Source organism: Cervus elaphus, chromosome 12 (assembly GCF_910594005.1).
Source record: "Cervus elaphus chromosome 12, mCerEla1.1, whole genome shotgun sequence".
Lineage (NCBI taxonomy): Eukaryota > Metazoa > Chordata > Mammalia > Artiodactyla > Cervidae > Cervus > Cervus elaphus.
This window is the reverse complement of record NC_057826.1, coordinates 52,149,701-52,173,241: the sequence shown is the minus strand read 5'-3', so window position 1 is coordinate 52,173,241 and position 23,541 is coordinate 52,149,701.

Sequence of the window (23,541 nt, the reverse complement as noted above, 5' to 3'; positions counted from 1 at the left end):
GGAAAAAAAAACAATCCTTTATAATAAAATATTATCTCTTAATAAAATATTAAGCAAAAAATGGAACATCGTAAATTAGATTTTAAATGAGATATGGAAGAAGGAAGCTCCGTTTCATTAATCAAGCACTCCAGGCTTTAAAAGTTATGTTTATTATATCCACAAACCCAAGACATTCACAGAAGGCTGAGTTAAGGATGTCTTCCCTGATTGTTTCTGGTTCATACTTTTCCCAGATGTGTTAGGAGAGTTAAATGTAATGGAGTAAAAAGCTAGTCACAGACGCAGACAGGCTTAGATTTCTGTAACCAAGAATCTCTGTTGGTGTGAAGCCCCACACTTTATCTTCTGGCCACAGTTGCAGGCAATACCTTGTGGTGGCTGACTTCAGAAGTCAGATCCAGAAAGATTTGTGATCTGGAAGCTTGGAGAAGTGGACTTGGGTGGAAAGACCACATGGCTTGGAGATTTGTTTGCTTCCCCAGCAGTACAATGAGAGCAAAGGAAAAACAGGAAAGTGAGGCCCGAAAGAGGGAAGGGAAACACAACAAAGAAAAACACAAGCGGAAGATGCAAAAAACAAAGTGCCTTTACTCAAATGAGCAGTCAGATTTGAGAAAGGGCATTGGTATGTGTCTGCTGCTCTGAACTCCCTCCCCCAGTGGCCTGTGTTCTCTGCATTTTGTGGTATGTCCTGTCTTCCTTACTCAACTAAATTTCTTAAGAGTGGAGCATAAATAACAATTGTTATATTTCTGTAACACTTTGTTTATAATTAGATTCTCTCTTACATTATCTCACTTATTATTCAAATTAAGGAAGGCATTTATTAAGATCATCTCCATTTTATAACTGGTGAAACTGAGTTTCAAAAAACATTAAGAGATTTGCCCAGGATCACATAGCTAGTAAATTATAAAGCCAGGAGTCAGACCAAAGTTCTTTGACCAACTTTCCTGTATTTGTCCTCCTAAACCTATGCCCATGTCCAGTTCACCTCTGTATCATTTATCACATCTTGTGTAGGACTTCACACAGTGAAGATGCTTATTTAGTGAAGGAATAAGTGTTTCTGGAAGGAAACAAGCTTCCTGTTGAGATAAGTTGGAGGAATCTTTTGAAGCAGTCATGTTTATATTATATCATGTCTAATTTGATCTGGTTGTACTTCATCTAATATCTTATATTGTGGTTATTTGTATAGCCATGATTTTCAAAAAAATTTCCAGACCTTTCTCCCACATGGGAGGGGTCCTTTCTAAGAATACAGCCTCTTTCTGTAATAACTTACACTTTATGATCTCTTCTCTGGGCACTGCAGTTGGCTTACACCATTGGGAGTGATGATTAAACTGCTAGAACTAACTAAACCATCCACCAGAGGCCAGGACAGTGCTTGGAGTTTTAGAGGCTTCATATCATTTAATCCCCTCAAAATATCATCATTTGAGAAAGAATTATAATCAACAAGACTCAGAGACATTGCCCAGATTAAGTAATTTTCCCAAGATGATTGTACAGATAAGTGAGAAAGTGGGGATGCAAACTGAGGTTGACCTCATTTAGCAAACATTTAAGGCAAACCCACGCTCTCCTAGTAGGCTAAAATGCCAAGTACTGCCTCTAAGGAGTTTTCCTTTTTCAGTATACTGATGAGGCAGACAAGCAAAGAGATAGAGTATTGCAGTGCTGTGTGGCAAAGGCTATTTGAGAACCAAGCCTGATGTGAAGTAGGAGGGGGTTTTGAGGAATATCCAAAGAAGACTTGAGGGTCAGGAAGCCTTTGAAAAAAAGACTATCTTGAACTAACTCTAGGGATTTGAAGTTAGTAATATACAAGATAGAGCAAAGTACATTAAAGGCAGGGAATATAATATACATAATATACATGACATTTATGTATATGTTTATATTATATATATATATATATATATATGAAAGGACATTGAAACATCACAGGTTCTTTGACATGATGTCTATGCCATGGTAGTATCATAAATAATAAACAAGTGAATAGATGGATGTTTGTTCTACTCAGACAACTGTCAAGAGAGCCAGAAATTAAGAGGGTGTGTGGTCTAGTGAAGGTAAAGAAGGGAGGAAAACTTTGTGCATCAAGCTTAAAAGTTTGAATTTGATCCTGAAAATAATACAAAACCATTGGAAAATTTTTGATACAAGAGGATTGAAGGGGAGTGATATGAGATCTAAGTTTGGGAAACATCACTCTTATAGAGAGCTATGTACAGGCCATAACTGAAGAACACTGAAACTCTAAGCAAGGAAAAATTTTGGAAACTCCTGTAATAATAGCACAGGAAGATGTTGTAAGAGGCTAGACTGAAGCAGTAATAGTGAAAATGGATGGGATGGGGCTAACTTAAAAACTTAAGAGCAGAGAATCTATATAAAGTTTGGGGGAATGACTGGATTTGAAGATGACCTGCTGGTGATCTTCTCTCTTAATGAATTTAGAAGTCATGTGATTTAGGAGAGGGGAGTGGATTGTTACACTTAGTAATGAATATGTGGAATTTTAATCATGAATTAGGATGAGATCACCAGGAGACAGGAATGGAGATCCAAGGGTACAGCCCCAAGGAACACTGACTATAAGAGACAAGAAGAGCCCAAAATGAACCTGAGAGTAATAATACAGAGGAGGAGCAAAAGTAAGGAGGAGGGAGAGAAAGGTTGTTTGGAAACAAAACCCGAGAGGTGTGGTTACGCCTCTCAAATGTCAGAGAGAAAACACTTGAAACAAGGACACAAAGATGTTGTGTGGACTTCAAGACAAGGTGACTCCAGAAGGGATGACATCAGGATGAAGGCGTAAACCCCCCATGCAGAGGGTTGTAGGACAATGTGAAGAGTAGGCAGTGGTAAGCATTCTTTCAAGAAGCTTGTCTGTGGAGGGAAGAACTGACAGGGCAGTATCAGAAGGAAGATCAGATGTATGTGTTGTGAATATTTGCTCCTAGTCTGAGGCTTATTGGTCTATTTTCTGAATCATGTCTTTTGATGAGCTGACATTTTTAATTTAGATGGAGTCCAATATATCTTTTTTTCTTTTCCTTTATGGTTAGTGTTCTCTATGTTCTCTCAATGAAATCTTTACCTAGCCCCAAGGTTATTATGGTAATCTCCTCTGTTTACTTCTAGAAGTATTATAGTTTTAACTCTGTTTATATTTATGACCCATTGTCTGTTAATTCTTGTGTATAGTGGAGGTAGGCATTGAGGCTCATTTTTTCCTATGAGTATGCAATGGTTCTAGCATTCACTTTTGAAACTACTTTCTTTCCTCATTGAATTGCTTTGGTCCCTTGTCAAAATTTATTTGACTGCATAAGCATTGGTTTGTTTCTACCCTCTGTATCCTAGTTCATTAATCTGCCTGCTTATCCATTTGTCAATACTCTATTCTCTTAATTAACATATCATCTTGGCTTCAATTATTCAGTTTTTAAGTAACCAGTTAGTTCAATTGACTCACCATAATTATGGAGACCTTTGCCATTGTTTTGTTTTTTCATTCATTTGTTTTTTTCATTTATTCAATATAGATTTATGGCATGCCAACACTTTAACAGACACTGTGGTTGGAAAACAGCAATAAATTAAGTAAATGTAATTCCTATCTTAAAGAACTACCATAGTGTCCCTAGGGAGACACTTAAAGAAACAATTTTTATACATTATAATAAAAGCAATCACTTAGTCAATAAATATTTATTGAGCATATACATATTAAACTTGGCAGGGTGGGTTACTGAGCTCATGTCAAATTTCAGCTTTGCAAATGCAAGTGTGAGCTGCTTTTCCTAACCTCATGTCACCCACATACTATCTTTTCCAAGGTACACCTTCACTGCTAATTAGTTGGATCCTTCTCATTTGAACATTTTCCTACCATAATAATATGAATAGTGATACCTTATATTTGTGTGGTGCTTTCAACTTTTCAAAGTGGTTTTACATCCATGATCTTGTTTTTCTTTTTATTGTACATTTTTCCTATGAGTTAGGTAGAGAAAATATGATTAGCTTTATTTGATGGAGACAAGTAGATCACAGAAGTGTTAAGTGATTTTCTCACCATCACACAGCGAGGGCTACAAGCCTTCCCCTATTCACCCCCTCAAATCCCTTTCTGCTTCTTTCCCATTGCTCTCTCTTTTCAGCATCTTATCAGTACACACTATACCGGGAAGGCTTCCAATTTCAGGTACCACTTCTGGGATCCCAGTTAAGCTGCCACAATGGTACCTTATGCTGAAAGACTACAATAGATTGTCAGTGTTATCTTCAAGTGCTGACGGAGATTTATGAATGGGGATGGAGAAAAGAATCATGATCATTTTCACTATTACAATTGCCCGCAGAAGATGTATAAAATGTCTGACACTTTCTTCATCCTTTTTGCCAGGCATCAGCTGTCAGGGGAAGGTCGTCCCTTCCCACCCAGCTTTGAAATGAAGTGATAAATGTGTCAGAAAGCTCATGCCAGGTGCAGTCTTCAGCCTTGTAAACAGTTTTCATTGATACATTCAAGTTTGCTTTCTTTTCTTGAGCCTTCATAAAGCTGCTTGAGAAACAGCACTGTCACTGATAAATGTCTCCTTTATTGTGGGACTTTTATGGATATAGACTTATTTTTTAAAAAATTTAATTGTTTAAGTGTCTGGATATCTTGCATCTTATTTGACAATATGCTGTCCAGGGTGTCAGGGCAATTGCTTTTACATGAAGAAATGTACCCCAGAATTCTGAATTTTCATGGGCTTATTCTCTTCTTCCATCCCCCCTTCTTTTCCACCTCCAATAGCTTACAAAAAAAAAAAAAAAACCTTATCAAGTCTCTAAAGACGTGGAAATACTAAATGCATATTTTTTTAAACCAGGATTTTTAGGTCAGTTTATTTTTTTCAGTGTTTAATGCAGAAAAGGGCCCCATTTTGCATTCCCGTTGGCAATGTAGACAGAGTGAAGAGTGTGTAATTGGGATCACGGCAGGAAGTGTGCTAGGGACTGAGAAAGTTTTGCAAAATTAAACTATCTAGAGGATACAGGGAAGAAAAGGACGAATATCTCTTTGGGCAGAATACAGGATATAGGACGTGCCCACTTTTCAAGAGAAGATGAAAGGGATGCATTAGCCTATAAAATAAGAAAACAAAAAATGCTGGCAGAAACAGAACATGAAATGATCAATTTAGTCTAGGTCTCCTATTATTATTATTGTTTTGTTAAATCATATATTGTCCAACCAAGTCAAAGAGAGAGTAAAGTCGAAGCTGGATCAGAATTTTGCACCAAACGTTCATCTACAGTGCTCTGACACTCTCAGTTTCTTAGTCATCCAAACTCATCTTCTTGGGCTCCACTGATGGATAAGTCAAGAGGAGCAGAGACTAAATGATTTACCCAAGGTTATAGAGATGGAGACTGTCCAAGCAAGAAGCTAAGTCTCTTATTTATTTTTGGCTGCACTGGGTCTTCATTGCTCTGTGTGAGGGCTTCCTCTAGTTGCGGCGAGTAGGGACTACTCTCTTCTCTACGACTTGTCACCACAATGACAAGCGTGTGTGCTTCTCATTGTGGCGGCTGCTCTTGTTGCAGAGCATGGATTTCAGTAGTTGCAGCACACAGGCTCCAGGCACGCAGGCTTCAGTGGTTGTGGCATGTGAGTTTCGTTGCCCCTTGGCTTGTGGAATCTTGCCAGACTGGGGATCAAACCTGTTTCCCCTGCATTGGCAGGTGGATTCTTTACCACTGACCACCAGGGAAGTCCTAGTCTTTTTTCTTAATTGGTGTGTAATTGCTTTACAATGTTGTGTTAGTTTCTGCTGTCCAACCGTGTGAATCAGCTGTGTGTATACATGTATCCTCTCCCTCTCGAGCCTTCCTCCCACTCAGGCCGATCATCCCAGCCCTCTAGGTCATCACAGAGCTCCAAGCTGAGCTCCCTGTGCCTTACAGTGGCTCCCCACTAGCTAATTATCTTACACATGGTAGTATATTTATGTTACTGCTCGTCTCTCAATTCATCCCGGAAACTACGTCTTTTTGAGTAGTTCCTACTCTTCTCCATCCTTATCTAGTCTGTTACAGTGTCCTGACAGTTTTTCTGCTTCTGTGTTCTCATCCCTACTACCCCCATGCTTACCAAGTCTCTCCTCACTTTAAGATTTTTCATTCTCACTTTACCTCTAAGCTTTTTCATTCTAGCCTCCTCCTGTCTTATGTGTCCTGAACTCTGACCTTCAGAAACCTGGTTCTAACCATGTTCTACCCAGGCATGCCTGCTCTCCCCAGGCTGCCTCTTTCTCAGTGCCAATCAAAATCCCTATAAATCCTTATGTATTCATTTCCTGTGGCAGTGATAGCAAAGTACTGCAAACTTGGCAGTTTAAGACAATAGAAATGTATTGCCTCACAGTTCTGGAGGCTAGAAGTCCAAAATCAAGATGTCTATGGGGCCAGGCTCCCTCTGAATCTTTCCTTGACTCCTCCTTTAGGCATTCTTTGACTTGCAACTGCCTCGTTTCAATCTCTGTCTCTGTCTTCCCATGGTGCTCTCCCTGTGTGTGTCTGTTTTGACATGGCCATCTTCTTATAAGGACATGAGTCAGGTTGAATTAGGGCCCAACCTTCTCCTGTAGGACCTCATCTTAACTAATTATATCTGCAATGACTCTGCTTCCGAATAAGGTCAATGAGCTATTTCCAAATAATGTCAAATTCTTAGCTATCGAAAGTTAGACCTTCAGTGTATCTTTCTTTCTTTCTTTCTTTCTTTTTTTTTTTTTTGGTGGCACCTGGGAGTGCACTTTTCAACCTGTAACATATTCTTAAAATGACCACATCCAACGTAGCTAGTTTTAAATCCCAAGTCTCCCAATATGTAACCTCAGTCTGGTTCCAAGTGTGCAATACAGACAAGTCCAGTGATAGCACCACCATGAAGGAGAAAAGGCTGAGTCCTGAGGAGAGCATCTGCCTGAGAAGAAAGTTTATTCAAGGCCTCACAAGGCATAACACCTGGAAGGAATTGTGGTCAAGGGGACCCTAAAATTGCTGGAAAGGACTACAGACTCTCCTTTGTCCAAGACCAACCATATTCATTCCCACTTTTGGGATTGATTTATTCTGTTTCTTCCCATCCACTCTGCTTACCCTTCAAAGTCCTATCCATTCCAGAAAATTATTTGCACAGTCCAAATTTCTTGGAAGCTTCTGGACAACAACGCAATCTTCATTATTCTTATTCTCCAGCCCTCATGGGACCTGCAGCCTGCATACCATAACTTTGCACTTAACTATGTACTGCTCATCACCATTTGTACCAGATCTGACCATTCATTCTCTGTCCCCCAGAGGACTAAGACCTGGGATGAACACTTGGAACGCTGGAATTCTTTAGGGCTAGCAAAAGCTGACACACTATCTATTTCCTGACTCCTTAAACTGTGCTGAGAGGTGCCATGAGGATGGGTGTGGTGAGAGGGGATGTTAGGGGACGAGCTGCTAAGCCAGCCACTCTTGTTCAACTCATCATCCTTCTTTGATCCGTATTTTTAATTGGGGAGAGCTATATAGACATCATTTGGGTTTGAAGGAGTTCTCCAGCTAAGTAAAAGTTTGAAAGCACAAATCTAATTTAGTTTCCTCATTTTGTAGGCAACTAAACGGACATGCAGACGGACTGAATGTCCCCTCCACCACGACATAGCTAGTTTGAGAGCTAAACATTCTTTCTACTAGGAATATACCTACTTCACCTAGTATAATTCTCATAACAAACTTGGAGAACATGTTGTTATTATTTCTCTTTCAAAGTTAACAGAATTTAATACAAAATAAAATCCAGATGATTTTCTCAAACTGTGACAGTTAGCAGGGGTGGGATTATATCACCAAGTGCCTGGTCATTCCACTGAACTGCATTGTCTCAGAAGAATCAGGAACTCTTGGGGCTAAACCATGACGATCATTTAGCTGAACCAGTTTTATGATGTTTGCTGCAGACCTCTAATCGTAAACTCGTTAATGTGTCACAATGTATGACACATTAAGGGCTCAGTGAAAATTGATTTAAATTGTTGGTCATTTGGTCATATGTTATATATGAATTTTATATATTCAACTTTGTAATAAAAGTGATAATCTGTTTCTCTATATCCATGGTATGACTGGGATATAATAGGTTCTTATTTACTGCATAATCCTGCTGAAATTGTGCCATGACGAGGCTTTTAATCTATTGGTATCTTCTTTTTCTCATGTATTACATGGAAAAACTTCAGTATTCATTCAAATTCCCTCTTTTCTGTGCCTCATGATTTTCAAACATGACTGACTCCTTCTAAAAGCAACACCATAAATGCTCTTGGGAAGCTGTTTCAGTTCTTCTGTGGAAGCCCCTTTATAATCCCGGGAAGCTAAATTAGGTCACAATAACCTAAGGATCTGCAGTGGTCCTGCTTTTTGTGGCCTCAGGCAAGAGGCCTTCTCTGGTAACAAATAGGGATACCTAATCTCTCTTTCCCCCTGAACAGCATGACCCTGAACACAAGATGCTGTAGGAAGGTGGTACATAAGAAAACTGAGGAAAGGATCTTTTAAGTTTCAAGTGGCTGTTAAATATTTTACTTTTGCAAGCCTTTAAAGTTGCCACAGGTGCTAGCTGGTGTCTCTTCGTGTTAGTTATGGATGACATAAAACTGTCTGGCCAATGAAAATTTAAAGGATGCTTTCATTCTTGTCTATCCCAGGTAATAAATTCTTCTCAGCTCAGTAAGCATACAAACATTTCTGAATTCTGATGATGTACTATGTGCTGCAGTTTTTGAATACAGGGAGAGGTAGAAATTTGTCTCCAAAGCATCCATTTAGAAAAAGTGAAAGACTAGCATGAGCCCAGTGGTGTTGACTTGGAATCGGAGGTATCAGTATGAACTCATGGTTTTGTAATATATATACAAAATGATAAATACAAAAATAATTGTTACTTGAGTTATAATAATTACTTGAGTTATTAGCACTTGAATTAATAAACAGGTATGTATTTCCTACTTCTGTCCAGTGAGAGGACCTAGAAGAAATGGCATTCCAACAACCATGATCACATCTAGTGCCCAGATTTTGGTTTCTAAATACCATTCTCCAAAAAATAGGAACCTGGGCTTCTTGGAGAAGTGATTGGTTCCAGGGCTGGGGCAGGGAAAACACAAGATGAGCCTGGAATATCTGTGGTGCCATAAGTAAGAAGGATGGAGGCTTGCTGAGAAGGCAGGAAGCGCTCAGTGGCCAATCTGAACAATAAAAGATAATGTCAGCACAATTTGAACAATAAAAAACAATGCTAGCATTGGATTAGAACCCAATAAACAACTATTTGCGAGTCTATGTTAATACAATTTAAAAATCAAATAAGTAAATACATGGGGAAGAAGGGGCATTTTTCCTTACAGAAGAATTCCCATTCATCATCATTAAAAAGTGTGCCAAATATGAAATCTACATTAGAACTCCATAGTAATAATTGTTTGAGGCAAGATCCACCAATGGATGCTAGAATTAGTGGACCAAAGTTTGAGAAGAAACAGGATATTTGTATAGTCTAAAAGTATCTCACCCAAGATGTTAATTTATTATAAAGAGAAAAACGGTAACTTTACAGTGGTGTTATTCTGCAGGCATCAGGTATTATTCTGCTCACCTTTTGGTCAAGGTCAGCTTTGACACTGTGTATCCCTGGTATGGTGCACTTTGATGCACTTCGCAAAATAGCAAGATTTGGCACCTCTTGCCATAATGTATGACTTCATTCTAATCATGATATCTCATCAAATAAACAACAAATTGCAGGACAGTCTAAAAACTCACTGACCAGTACTTTTTAAAAGTGTCAAGGTCATGAAAGACAAGGGAGGTTTGAAGAATTCACAAGATTGAGGGAGGCTAAGGAGCCGTGATAACTAAATGCAACCTGGGTTCCTGGGTTGGATTCTGAAACAGAAAAAAGACTGTTAAAGGAAATACTGGTGAAATCCACATGAAGTCTGGAGTTAGTTAAATGTACTGTGCCAATGCTAATTTCCTAGTTTCAATCATTGTACAGTAATTATTTAAGATGTTAATGTTATGAAACTGGGTGAAGTGTATATGGGAGCTCCCTGTGCTATTTTTGCAACTGTTCTGAAAATATATAATTATTTCAAAATAAAAAATGTAAATGATAAGTATGCATCCAGCTAGGACATTTTCTATCACAGTGAAATTTGATTAATTGCAGCCAACTAACTGAAACCTTAAAGCATTCAAAAGCATCTTCTGTCACTTCTGTATTTAGCAAAATAAACAAATAAATAAAACCTAGCAAATAAGTTACCTATGATTTATTCAGAAATGTCAAGGGAAAGCCTGAAGTTAGTGTAGCTTCAGCATAGTCTGTAGTCCTGGATTCTTGGGTAAGTCCCATCTCAGCTCCTGATCTAGCCTCTTCCTCTCGGCGTTAGCTTACTCTCCAGTTGCTGAACTGGTTTCTGAACCCTTCAGACACTCTCTCATCTGCACTTTCTCCATGCTTTCCTCACCTGAGAACTGCTTTTCCCCTTCATTTATGCACTGGCTTTGGGATCAGCCAGAGCTTGGTGTGAATGATAGATGGGCCTGTCATAAATTAGTTATACAAGTCTAAGTGAGTTACTTAACTCTCTGAACATTAGTTTCCTCATCCATAGAACGTTGGCACAAACCCTCACCTGCCTGTATTTTAAGGTGTTGAGCTCAGTGACTGATTTCCATAGACACTCTATAATGTGAGCCCTGCAGTTGGTATTATCAGTGGAAGGTTCACATGGGTTTCCTTTCCTGCAAAGTCCTTAACTGATTAATTTATTCATGTATTCATTAAACAAAAGTCTACTGAAATCTACCCTGTGCCAGACCTTAGCGATACAGCAGTGCAGACAGGCACAGCTTCCAAAGGTTAACATGGGAGGCGTAAACAAGTCATCCCAAGGGGGAGAAGTGCTAGGAGAGGGGTTATGTTGGTTTTGAAACATGTTGTAATCTCTTTGGCTAGAATCAGTTACTCCTTTCTCTGTTTTCAGACAGCAAAGACAGATTCTTGATATTCACTGATTTTCTCTGGATAAGCAGGAGTGAGGGAAGGTAAAATTAAGATAGATTACATGTAACTATTTAAGAAACATAGACTTCTCCAGAAAACTTCATTTCAATGGAAAGCTCCACTTTCCATTCATCATGTCCTAATTAACTGAAAATTAACTTTAATTCCTTATCAGTGCTTCTCACTTGTTTTATGCATTCAACTGAAATCTCTCGGGGCCCTAGTTTGGATCAGGTACTTTGTTGGACTTCAGCCTCAATGAACTCTCTGGCCAATGGTTAACATAAGGGAACATAAATATTACAATACAGTGTGACAAGTTAAAACCCAAAGGCATGAACATTAAATTCTGCCTTGAGAGAGAGGTCAGAGAAAGCTTAACCAAGGAGGTGATACTCATCTGGGTCTAAAGTAATAGACTACTTTCTGTGAAGAAGACCAGGATATCCTTCTCTATTCTTATGTGAAAGGGTAGAGAAGGTACCACAGCACAGGGGAAAATCCCTAAATAGTCAGTAGTATGTTCCCAGACCAGTAATTTATCATTTTACTTCTGTCCCACTGGATTTTGTAGGCTAGGAGGCAAGGGCCAGCTGGGGCTCTGAGAAGGAGTACACTTGATGTTATATGCCAACTGTCCTCAGAGCTAAATTTAGGCCAGGCAGCAGTATTTATGTTCATCAAGTTTGCAGTCATTCTGGGTGATTCTATTCTTTGTTTAAGTGTTAAGTTTCTTTTGATTAATATCTGCTTATGAGTCACTTCCCAAGCTGTATCTGTTCATACTCGTCATATCTCTTTCAGTCATTTCCAAACACCTCCCTGCATCTCAGATGCCTCTCTGTTGTGGGTGTTTTTGCAGAGAGCACGTCCTGCCCCAAAGCTCAGGCTCCCATGTGTGCCACCAAATATATCGGCAACCGACCCAGAATGAGCTTAGACATTCCTGCCTAGAGGGCAGCATCAAACCCCCGGGGATGGTTGCCAGAGTTTCCATAAACCTTGTTTCCTGGAAGAGTCAGGCAGTGGGATGTGCCAGAAAGGGGGCATTTATGCTGCACCTGGAATCTTCTTCTGAGTCTACTTTTTAAGGGTATACAGCAGGGATGCTACCACTGGGGTTGTAGAAAGAGCTATAACCCTGGCGTCAGATGATCTGGATTAAGCTCCAGTTCTGTCTCTTGTTAGCCTTGTGTGTGTGTGCCCTCAGGTCCTCGGTTGTGTCCAACTCTTTGTGACCACACAGACAGTAGTCCACGAGGCTGCTCTGTCCATGAGACTTCCCAGGCAAGAAATACTGGAGTGGGTTGCCATTTCCCACTTCAGGAGATCTTCCCCAACCAGGGATCGAACCTGTGTCTTTTGCATCTCCTCCATTGGCAGGTGGGTTCTTTATCAGTATGCCATATGGGAAGCCTGTGATTTAGCTTTAACCTCTCTCAATGTCAATATCCCTTTCTGTTAAATGGGCATAATAAAAGTTGATCATGCCTTCTTCTTGTGAAAGTCTGATGAGATAATGAATGTGAAAGCTCTGTAAACCACAAAACATTGTGCAAGTTTGAGCAAGGTATTCATTCCCATGATAACCCTAAATAATTCTGAATATAATGGAATGATTCTTTGTTGACATTTTCAGATTTAAAAATTAATCACTGCCATTTTTCAGAAAGCTTATTATGGTTATCATACATTATTGGAGTAAAGAAGCTATCATTTATCTGAGTTTTTCTAGATATATGAATTTTTAATGTGTATAGTTAGTTTGTCATATACTTCAAAACCACCATCAAAATGTTAGCAAGAGATGATGCATTTATGTCCCTCCCACCATTGAAATCAGAGCAAGAAAAATACTAAGAAGGAATATCTTGTGCTAAGAACTTAGGCCCCAGGGAAGGTGGGGGAGGGAAGGACCATGCAATTTGGATCCTGGCTTATCTTGGTCACAGCTGGTTGACCTAGGCCTCAGCTCCTCATGGGAATAATGACATCTCCTTCATAGGCTAGAATGAATGTTAAACAAAATAATGCATGTGGAAAATTCTTTTCCACACCTCAGTTCAGCACCTCAGATAAACTATAGTTACTATCATTAAGTGAGAGATCTTGTATTCTTTTTTAGACTGACATGAATCAATCACATCTCTGGGCAGCGATGTGTGTCTGACAGTGTTCCGTGTTGTAACACATTAGAACATAATGGAAAAGACTATGAATTACAGTCACAATTCTTGAATTCAACTCCTCGTACCAGCTCAGTGACCTAGAGCAAGATAACCTCTCTGTGCCATGGTTTCTCTTTTCTAAAATGGAAATGATAATTGCCTCAACTTCACAGGAATATGATGAAGGGAAAATGATTAAGATAATGAATGAAAGACTTGGTGTGTAAAGGTCAATTCTTATTATTATGTATTTTGTGTGCCCCGTATTTCAAAAGAGCACTTTCTTTCATGATCAGAGTGAAGACATGACGAAGGAAACCCCTAAATACTGTTAATGGATAGCAGCCCCACCCTCTGCTGCCCACCTTAGAAGATATTTTTCTGTCATCGGGTTTATTTATGCTGGCTTTTCTTTTGGAAGAGCTTGGTCTTCCCCGTATCTCTATCTGCACCATAACTGGCTGCAACATCCAAAGGCAAGATTGGCTTTTTCTTGGAAGCCTACTGTCCTAGGAGGACACATCCTAAACTAGAAAGGCTTGTTTATAGCTTGCTTATCATGTTTTAGGAACCACTCTTGTGGATGATGGGACACTGGCCTGGGAGTTGCCAGGTTCTGACCTCAGCTTTTCCACTAACTCCACTGTGGCCTTGAGCAAGTCTTTCCAGCTCCCTAGCTCCCATGGTCCTCCAGTGTGCACTAAAGAAAAGATTCTCAGTTTAAAGAAATGTTCCAATTACCAAAATACTTCCTTTCTGCATTCTTTATGTTTAAAATGTTATTTGTAATTTCTAAAACAAAACAGAAAAAAGATGGTGGGTGTAGTTGATAGGTTATTTAGGGATCGTTTGTTTTGATGCCCATTTAGAGGCAGAATTCAAGGTGGCAGTTCTCTCTTGCTACACATTTGTGCTTCTTAAACCCCAATCTGAAAACCACTGCATTAGATGAGAGATGGAGGCTGGCAGAAGTCCCTCAGGGATGACTGATAATTGAGACACCCCCCTTCCACAAGCCCACCAAAAGGAAGGATGTTTGGGGGTTCCACCTTGCTGTTTTTCATTAGGAAGGTTTAGATTCTCAAGTGCATTGCAGAATTGTTATTTCCTGGGAACAAAGTGAACAAATACAAAATGTTTAATGAACAGCTACAAAAGTAGATTGTTGCTTTCCATTTTCCTTTCTCTTTCCTCTTGGTACCATATCCTTCATCATCTGCTTCTGCATTGATCTGTCTCCTCTTTCTCCCATCTAACTAAAAGCACCTTCCTTTGGGGCAAAGATCATAAGTTACTCCTGTCCATGTTCCTAGTGACTAGTATCTAACTGTGCACATTATAAACACTTAATAAATTCAGTTGAATGACTGATGGGTGGATGGATGAGTGCTAAGATACTTCCAGCCTGCATATTCTAAGTCCTATAGCAAAATATTGTCTAATTTACTTTTTCCATTACTTCTGGCAGAGTCTCCTAGCATATGGACAGAATTAAAGTGTAATTTATTAAATATTGACACATGTCCTTTCTCTTTCCCTTTATTCCTTCCTTCAGTCTATAGCAGCACTGGATACATGTGATTGAATAAGATGCACATAGTCCCTGCCTTCAAAGACCTTACAGTCTGGTTAAGGTGACAGATAATCACAACATACAGTGGTGATTACAACTCTAGATAGCAGGGAAGCAGAATGCATGAGGCAGAGGGAAAATGCAAGCTTCCTAAGATGGAAAACTTTGAAAGTCCAGCCAAGATCTATGTGTCTTCATTCCAAGGGTTAAAGTAAGCTATGTCATAGACTCCTCAAGTGCTTCTCCTGAGACCATCCCTACTTAAATTCATTTCTGCCAATCATACTGTCCTACTTGTACAAACTTGCTCAGGTATTCGCTTATCTCAGTAACAGATTCTTCTACCCTCTCCTCCAAGTTCTGCCATCTTATTTTTATCCTCCTAGATCACACTTCCTTCTTCATCTGACTCACCATCATATTGTTTAACTCCTTCGCTAGCCACCCTCCCTCATTTCTCTCTCCATTTTCTAGTGTTGAGATTTTCTGCTTGTATAGCTGGCCTTTCCACCACTGGCCCCGTTAGCTAATGAAAGGTACTGGATTTTAGAGAAAAAGCCTGAGCTTTGAAGATAGACAGACTTGAATTTGAAGTCTAGCTTCATTAACTAACAGTTATGTGACCTTGGGTACATGTCAGTAATGCCCAGAGAAGTCAAATAAAATGAGGAAATTGAGTTTCAGAAAAATGTCTCTTAACTGTTTTCATTCTATCTTGATCGACTCTATTCCTTTTATGATAATAGCACTGAGGATATGTTAGGTACTTTTATAAACGCCTTACATGTATTCACCCAAATTCCTTACAGTATTCCTACAAAATGAAGTCATAATCCTTATTCTCATCTCTCCTCCACCTTACATAAGAGAACACAGATGCACAGGAAGATGTGGTATGTGCCCAAGTTGCAACAGCTTGTGAAAGTCAGAAGCCTGATTTAAACATGGGCATTTCACTCCACACCATGCACTCTGGCATTCCCTTATTCCCAGTTGTATTTCTCAGTTTTCTCACCTATAAAATGAGACTAATAATACACACTTCATTTTAATAAGAATTAAATAAAGTAATGTATAGAAAGGGCTTCCCTGGTCGCTCAATGGTAAAGAATCTGTCTGCCAACGCAGAAGACACGGGTTGGATCCCTCGGTTGGGAAGATCCCCTGGAGAGAGAAATGGCAATCCACTCCAGCATTCTTGCCTGGGCAATCCCATGGACAGAGGAGCCTGGCAGGCTACCGTCTAAGGATCGCAAAAGATTTGGACTTGACTTAGTGACTAAACAATAACAACAGTGCCTAGAAAATACCTATGTTCTGCCTGCTGTGTGGATCAACTGATAAAGAATCCATCTGTAATGCAGGAGACTGGGGTTCAATTCCTGGGTCGGGAAAATCTCCTGGAGAAGGAAATGGCAACTCACTCCAGTATTCTTGCCTGGACAATCCCATGGACAGAGGAGCCTGGTGGGCTACAGTCCATGGGGTTGCAAGAGTAGGACATGACTTATTGGCTACACCACCACCACCACCACCAAACAAATGTCAGTTACAACCCCATGGACTATAGACCACCAGTCTCCTCTGTCCATGGGATTTCCCAGGCAAGAATACTGGAGTGGGTTGCCATTTCCTTCTCCAGGGATTTATTTTAAAAAAATAATGTGTTCCTTTATTTAAAAAGAATACATTCTATGATTTTATATTTGTCTTCATTTTGTTATGATATACCCACTATATTCTACCTATTCTTCATGTAGCATAAATATACAAAATATATCATGCTTTTCCTTTTATATTCTATCTTCCCTATTCAGTCATCAAGTCTTCTAACTGCTAACTCCATAGCCTTCATTTAACAAGTGATTTGCATCAGTGTAAACATGTATGTAGTTCAAGAAGGCAAATGGTACTAAAAGATTTATCCTAAAAATATCAGTACCCTGCACTCTCTGCCCCACATTTAAATTCTGCTCCTAAGAGGCAGCTACTTTCAACTTTTTCTTAGTCTTTTTCCTTGAGTTTCCCTCTGTATTTTAAAACAATATATTTATGTTCTATATACTCTGCCTGCCATGTGGCTCAGTCAGTAAAGAATCTGCCTACAATGCAGGAGACCACCTGTAATTCAGGAGACTGGGGTTCTATCCCTGGGTCGGAAAGATCTCGTGGAGAAGGAAATGGCAACCCACTCCCGTGTTCTTGCCTGGGAAATGCCATGGACAGAGGAGTGTAATGAGCTATATCCCATGGGATCTTGTGAGTAGGACATGACTCAGCAACTAAACCACCACCACCATGCTCTATATGTTGATTTTTAATTTTATTGAAAGGTGATGTTTCTATTGACATCTTATAATGGAAGATGAGGGTTTAACAACCACCACCACCACTGCCATCCACATATACAGCTGTCCCACCATTTAAATTACATCACAATTTTGAAAGAAGTAATGTCTGATCTCTATATCATTATGAACACTGAATCAGACAAATAATGTGTATATGTGTACCTTATATATCATGTATGTATACATATATAATGTGTGTATATATGTACATGTGTATGTGTGTGTGTGTGTGTGCGCACGCGCGTATGTATCAGAGCTTAACCAAGTAGTAGAGTATGATTACGTTTAGATTCTCATTCATATTCTTCTTTTTCCCAGAATTTATAATTCCCTATAGATTTCCTGGTCTCATTATTGAATCGTCTCATACAGGGAGACCTCAAACTTTAACAGAAGGGAACATGTACTCTACCTGACTCCTAGCTTCCAGTCTGGAGCATCATCCTCCCTTTTCTGTGCCTTTTGTTCCCAGGTTTGGACCTTCTCTGGTTCCATGTATTCACAGAATAGACCCCTGATTCCTTTGGGGTGGAAGGGTGATAGAGATTTGTCTGTATGGGTTCAGAGAGAGGTGAGGGTTCCTTTAAATTAGTGATTCTCAACTGGGGTTCTCAAGGGAGGGGGCAGATTTTGCACCTGAAGGGATATTTGCCAATGTCTGGAGACTGGTTTGGTTGTCACAACTGGAGAAGGGATTGCTGCTGGCATCTAGCAAATAGAGGCCAAGAATGTTACTCTACATCTTATGATGCAAGACAGCCCCCAAACAAACAATTTCTCTTGCTCCAAATGTCATAGAGCCAAGGTTGAGAAACTATGCTTTTGACAGGATTTCCAGCAGTCATCCTGTTTGCAGCCTCTCTGCTATCTCCAGAGAACTTGGCATCTCTAATTCCTGATATTTTCTGAGATATGCAGATGACACCACCCTTATGGCAGAAAGTGAAAAAGAATTAAAGAACCTCTTGATGAAAGTGAAAGAGGAGACTGAAAAAGTTGGCTTAAAGCTCAACATTCAGAAAACTAAGATCATGGCATCTGATTCCATCACTTCATGGCAAATAGATGAGGAAACAATGGAAACAGTGACAGACTTTACTTTTGGGGTGCTCCAAAATCACTGTAGATGGTGATTGCAGCCATGAAATTAAAAGACGCTTACTCCTTGGAAGAAAAGTTGTGACAAACCTAGACAGCATATTAAAAAGCAGAGACATTACTTTGCCAACAAAGATCCATCTAGTCAAAGCTATGGTTTTTCCAGTGGTCATGTATGGATGTGAGAGTTGGACTATAAAGAAAGCTGAGCACTGAAGAATTGATGCTTTTGAGCTGTGGTGTTGGAGAAGACTCTCGAGAATCCCTTGGACTGCAAGGAGATCCAACCAGTCCATCCTAAAGGAGATCAGTCCTGGGTGTTCATTGGAAGGACTGATGCTGAAGCTGAAACTACAATACTTTGGCCAGCTCATGCAAAGAGTTGGCTCATTAGAAAAGACCCTGATGCTGGAAAATATTGAGGGCAGGAAGAGAAGGGGACGACAGAGGATGAGATGCCTGGATGGCATCACCGACTCGATGGATATGGGTTTGAGTAAACTCCGGAAGTTGGTGATGGACAGGGAGGCCTGGTGTGCTGTGATTCATGGAGTCGCAAAGAATCGAACATGACTGACCAATTGAACTGAACTGAACTGAACTGAAAGACATACCAGCACCAAACCAAAGCTTCCTCTATGATACAATGCAAGAAAATACTGAATGAAAGTTGAAAAGAAAATTAGTGTATTTACTGTGTGTTTCAACATACTCAGATGTTTCCAGGTCCCATATGAGCAGCGTTAGGCCTCTGCTCCTTTGGATGGCCCTAGCCTAGTCCAAAATTCTCTTTATTCTTCAGATGATGAGTTGAAGGATGAGGGGGAAATACCCTCCCCAGCCTTCTCAGCTGGGTAACAGCAGTGCCGATGCCTACTTCCTGGTCTCCAGACCCCCAATCTGTGCTTTCTCTCCTGCACACATCTAACATCCCACCAAAGTACAAGCATTAATAAGACAGAGTTGAAAGAACTGAGTAACCAGATGTGAAGTCAAAACTTCTCTTCCCCCTCTTCCTGTCAAATATGCAGTAAGGCAGAAGGATTGTCAAATTTTCGTGCATGTATCATGGAAGCTCACTTTGTTCCCTCTTCCTTTGGACCATTTTTCAGTTAAGGGTTGTTTTCCGTTTGAAAATATGTTTTAGCTACTTTTTCACAACATTATCCACACTCTACAGAAAGAAAGCTTATTAAAAGTTAAAAGGAGCACAGAAAATAGCACTTACATGAACAAAAGAATGCATATGGTAGAAAAACTGAGAATCGTGCCTTTATTAATTAAATGACAGTATTACAGTTTCTGTTTTCATATACATTTTTAACCTGGCAGATTTAGAAATAGATACTGAACAGCCATGGACCTGAAAATATAAATCATATTTTGGCTTGGGGTTTCAAGAAAAATAAAGAGAGGAAAGCTTATATGAAGCCTAATTAATTCAATTCACTCTATCTACAATAGAAATTCTCACAAAGAAACAAAACCAAGGAAACAGTGATTCCCCCAAATTCCTAGGCTCCTTTATTTCTCCAGTCTTTATTTCCAGATGCATTTCAAGGCCAACTTCACTTCCACAATTAGGCTTATTTTTGTTAATTAGGATGCCCCATAATATGGGAGGCTAGGGAGTCAACCAGTTATTGAACATGTTTTTGTATAATGCAAGTGGATGTTTTTTGTTTTTCTCTTAATGAGGTGGAATTCATCTAAAAATGTTACTCCCTATGTATTTTACATGTCTTTCTTTATTTGCTAGTCACATCAACTGTAATAGATAAAGTGTTGACATATTAGTCATGGTTCTTACACCTCCCCAGGTCCCTTTTTATCTTCACACATGGCGCCCTCCCTGGCCAGGCAAGCAGGGCTATGCTGCTCTTTGCACAGAAGTGGCCCCTTACTGAAGAAGGTGGTCATTTGACCTGAGACAGGCCTCTCACCAGTGTCACCACCCAGTGACCTGCTGTGAAGGACTTTCTCCAACTGGGTTGATGATAATAAGCTAATTCAATCAGACTGTCTCCTTTGTCGAATTGGCATTCATAAAACAGAGCTGCAAGAGACACGCGGCAATGGAAATGCTTTGCAAGAGAAGTTGTTTGGGCCATTAGAAAGGAGTGGAGAGATTCATGGGCCTGATTCTGATAGGTTTTCCACTTCCAGGCTAATCTGCTTGTATTTTCTAGGGTGGTCCAAGGGAATTTTGTTGCCTCATTAACAAGTAGGTAATTAGAAGGCCCATTTTATAGATGAGAACACTGAGGCTGTGAGGTAGGCTATAAACGTCACTCATATAATTCAAATTCAGGCCTGTCTTTGTCCTAGTCTGGTGCTCCATTCCCACGCTGCTTCCCCAGATTCATCATCAGAGAACCCCCTAGCACAAGATCTCACACAAGTCCAAAAACATTCACAAGAAGGGACAAGAGACCTCAATGAGCCCTATCTTCAAAATACATCCTCATCTTTCTACTTCTTTCTCTCTTTTTCCCTCTCACTCCCTCAGTTCTGACCTGGTCCCCTTGTCTTACTCTTAAAACAAGTAGACCTAACTGAACTCTTAGTTCCAGCTTCTTTCTGCCCTCATCGAAGCCCTTTCCACATGGCAGCCAAAGTGATTTTCTCAGATTGATTTTTCTCATCTGCTTCAAGATGATGGACCGAATGCAGCCCCTCACCCGCTTCTCTTCCTAAATCCCATCAGGCTTAGGAATCATTGAATGCAGCACACTTATCAAGTGTTGAGAATGGGAAGAGAGTTGATTTATCCATAGCAGAGATTTTGATGATTTTCTAGAGGACAGTAATGGAGGTGGAATCAAGTTAACTGATAAACCACGGAGAAGGGAGACCCAAGTCAGAAAGGATGTAATGGGGGGGGGGGGGGCTGTTCTATGTGCAGAGCTCCAGAGTGGCTCTGGGACAGGAGGCAGTACACAGAATTCCCACTGAGGACAGAGACCTAGAGAGGAAGCCGGTCCCAATAAGTCTGTGTTGAGTGCTTCCTTGGGTCTAATGCTCAACATGGTTTTTCATTCATAAATACAGTAGGATGACCAAGGATCACCAGAACTGAGGCAGCCCAATAGCAAGAAGATGGACATACACATCCAATCACCTAGGGGGTAAAAGAGAATTCAGGAAGTGAAGCAAACTTTTAAAACATTTTTACTAGTGTCCCTGGAGAGATTTAAGAATATATTTTCCCTATAAAGCAATAATAGGCCACTATGAAAAGAAGCAGTCAAAGAACAAGAAAGAATTCATGGAAAGAAAAAATATATGTATTTGCTTGCCAGTAAATTCATTTAAAAGTGACTAAAAAACCCAAACCCGTCTAGTCAAAGCTTTGATTTTTCCAGTAGTCATGTATGGATGTGAGAGTTGGACTATAAAGAAAGCTGAGTGCCTAAGAATTGATGCTTTTGAACTGTGGTGTTAGAGAAAACTCTTGAGAGTCTCTTGGACAGTAAGGAGGTACCACCAGTCCATCCTAAGGAAATCAGTCCTGAATATTCACTGGAAGGACTGATGCTGAAGCTGAAACTCCGATACTTTGACCACCTGATGTGAAGAACTGACTCATTCGAAAAGACCCTGATGCTGGGAATGATTGAAGGCGGGAAGAGAAGAGGACGAAGGAGGACAAGATGATTGGATGGCATCACCGACTCAATGGACATGAGTTTGAGTAAACTCTGAAAGTTGGTGATGGACAGGGAGGCCTGGTGTACTGCAGTTCATGGGGTTGCAAAGAGTCAGACATGACTGAGTGACTGAACTGAACTGACTGAAAAAACATGGAGGAGTTTTTCTAAACATGGAGCAAGAAAAACAAAATGTAGAAAAAAGAGAAGGGGAAAAATATGAGATGCAGAAGATCAACCAAGAAGGGCTAAACATCCATCCAAAGAAAGAATGTTTTAGATGCCCAAAGAGAAAGCAGAAACAAAGAGAAAATATATTCTTGGAAATAAAAATAATATTAAAACTAAAGACTCAATAGATGAGATAAACTTTAGACTGGACACAGTTTAAGGAAAAACTAACGAAAGAGCAAAATGAAGAAGTACTAAACAGATGAAAAAGATGCTCAGCTTCACTAGTTATCAGGGACTTGCAGACTGAAAGAGTGGATTCTATTTCACATCTCTTTGGTTGGCAAAATTTTCAAAATCTTAAAATGCTAAGTGTGGGTAAAGATGTGAATAGAAATGGGGAATCTCATCTATTGCTGAAGAGTACAAATTGGCACCACCTCGTGATTAAATATTTAGCAAGATCAAGTGAAGATATAGATGCATAGATTCAGAAAACTGGCAATTTCACTACTTAGCATCCTAGAGGGAATTTCACACATGTGCACAGGGAGATATTTATAAGAAGGCCTATTGCAGCATTGTTTGTGGTAACTAAAAATTGAAAACAACTTTAATACACGTCAACATAGGAGATAAATTTAGATATAGCCATACTGTTGAATGCTTTAAAATACTGAAAAAGAATGAATTATCCATGTATCAACACGAATAAATCTCAAAAACTCTGTTGAAATGTGCAGTATATAAATTTGGGAAAAAATGTGCAAAGCAGTTCTATATATTGTTTAAGACATGTATGTATAGTAAAACTATGAAAGAGAATGAAAACACCAAATTCACAATGGCTTGCCTCTGGAGAGGAAGGGAGGAGAATGGTGTTAAGAAAATGTTACTCAGAGCATTTCAATATCTATAGTTTAAAAAAAAATTGTGGAAAATTTCAAACATACACAAAAAAAGAAAAAAATAGTAAAACATACCCCCATGTACCTAACACCCAGCTTCAGTGATTATCAAATAATCATCACTTGGCCAATCTTATTCATTTTCCCTCCATATGCATCCACATATTTTTCTTGAATTAAAAAAAAGTATATCAGACACCATGCTGTTTTACCCATTAATATTTTAGTAAGCACCTGTAACAAATGAGGACATATAAAAAGTATAATTACTATATCATTATTATATTTATCAAAATTATCAGTAATTTCTGTAGTGAGTTGAATAATAGTTCCCCTAAATATAGCCATGGCTTAATTTGCAGAATCTGTGTCTATGTTACCTTGCATGGCGAAAGGAACTTCACAGGTATGACGAAGTTAATGCTGTAGCAATGGGGAGAGTGTCCTTAATTATCCAGGTTAGTTGAATGGAGTCACAAGGA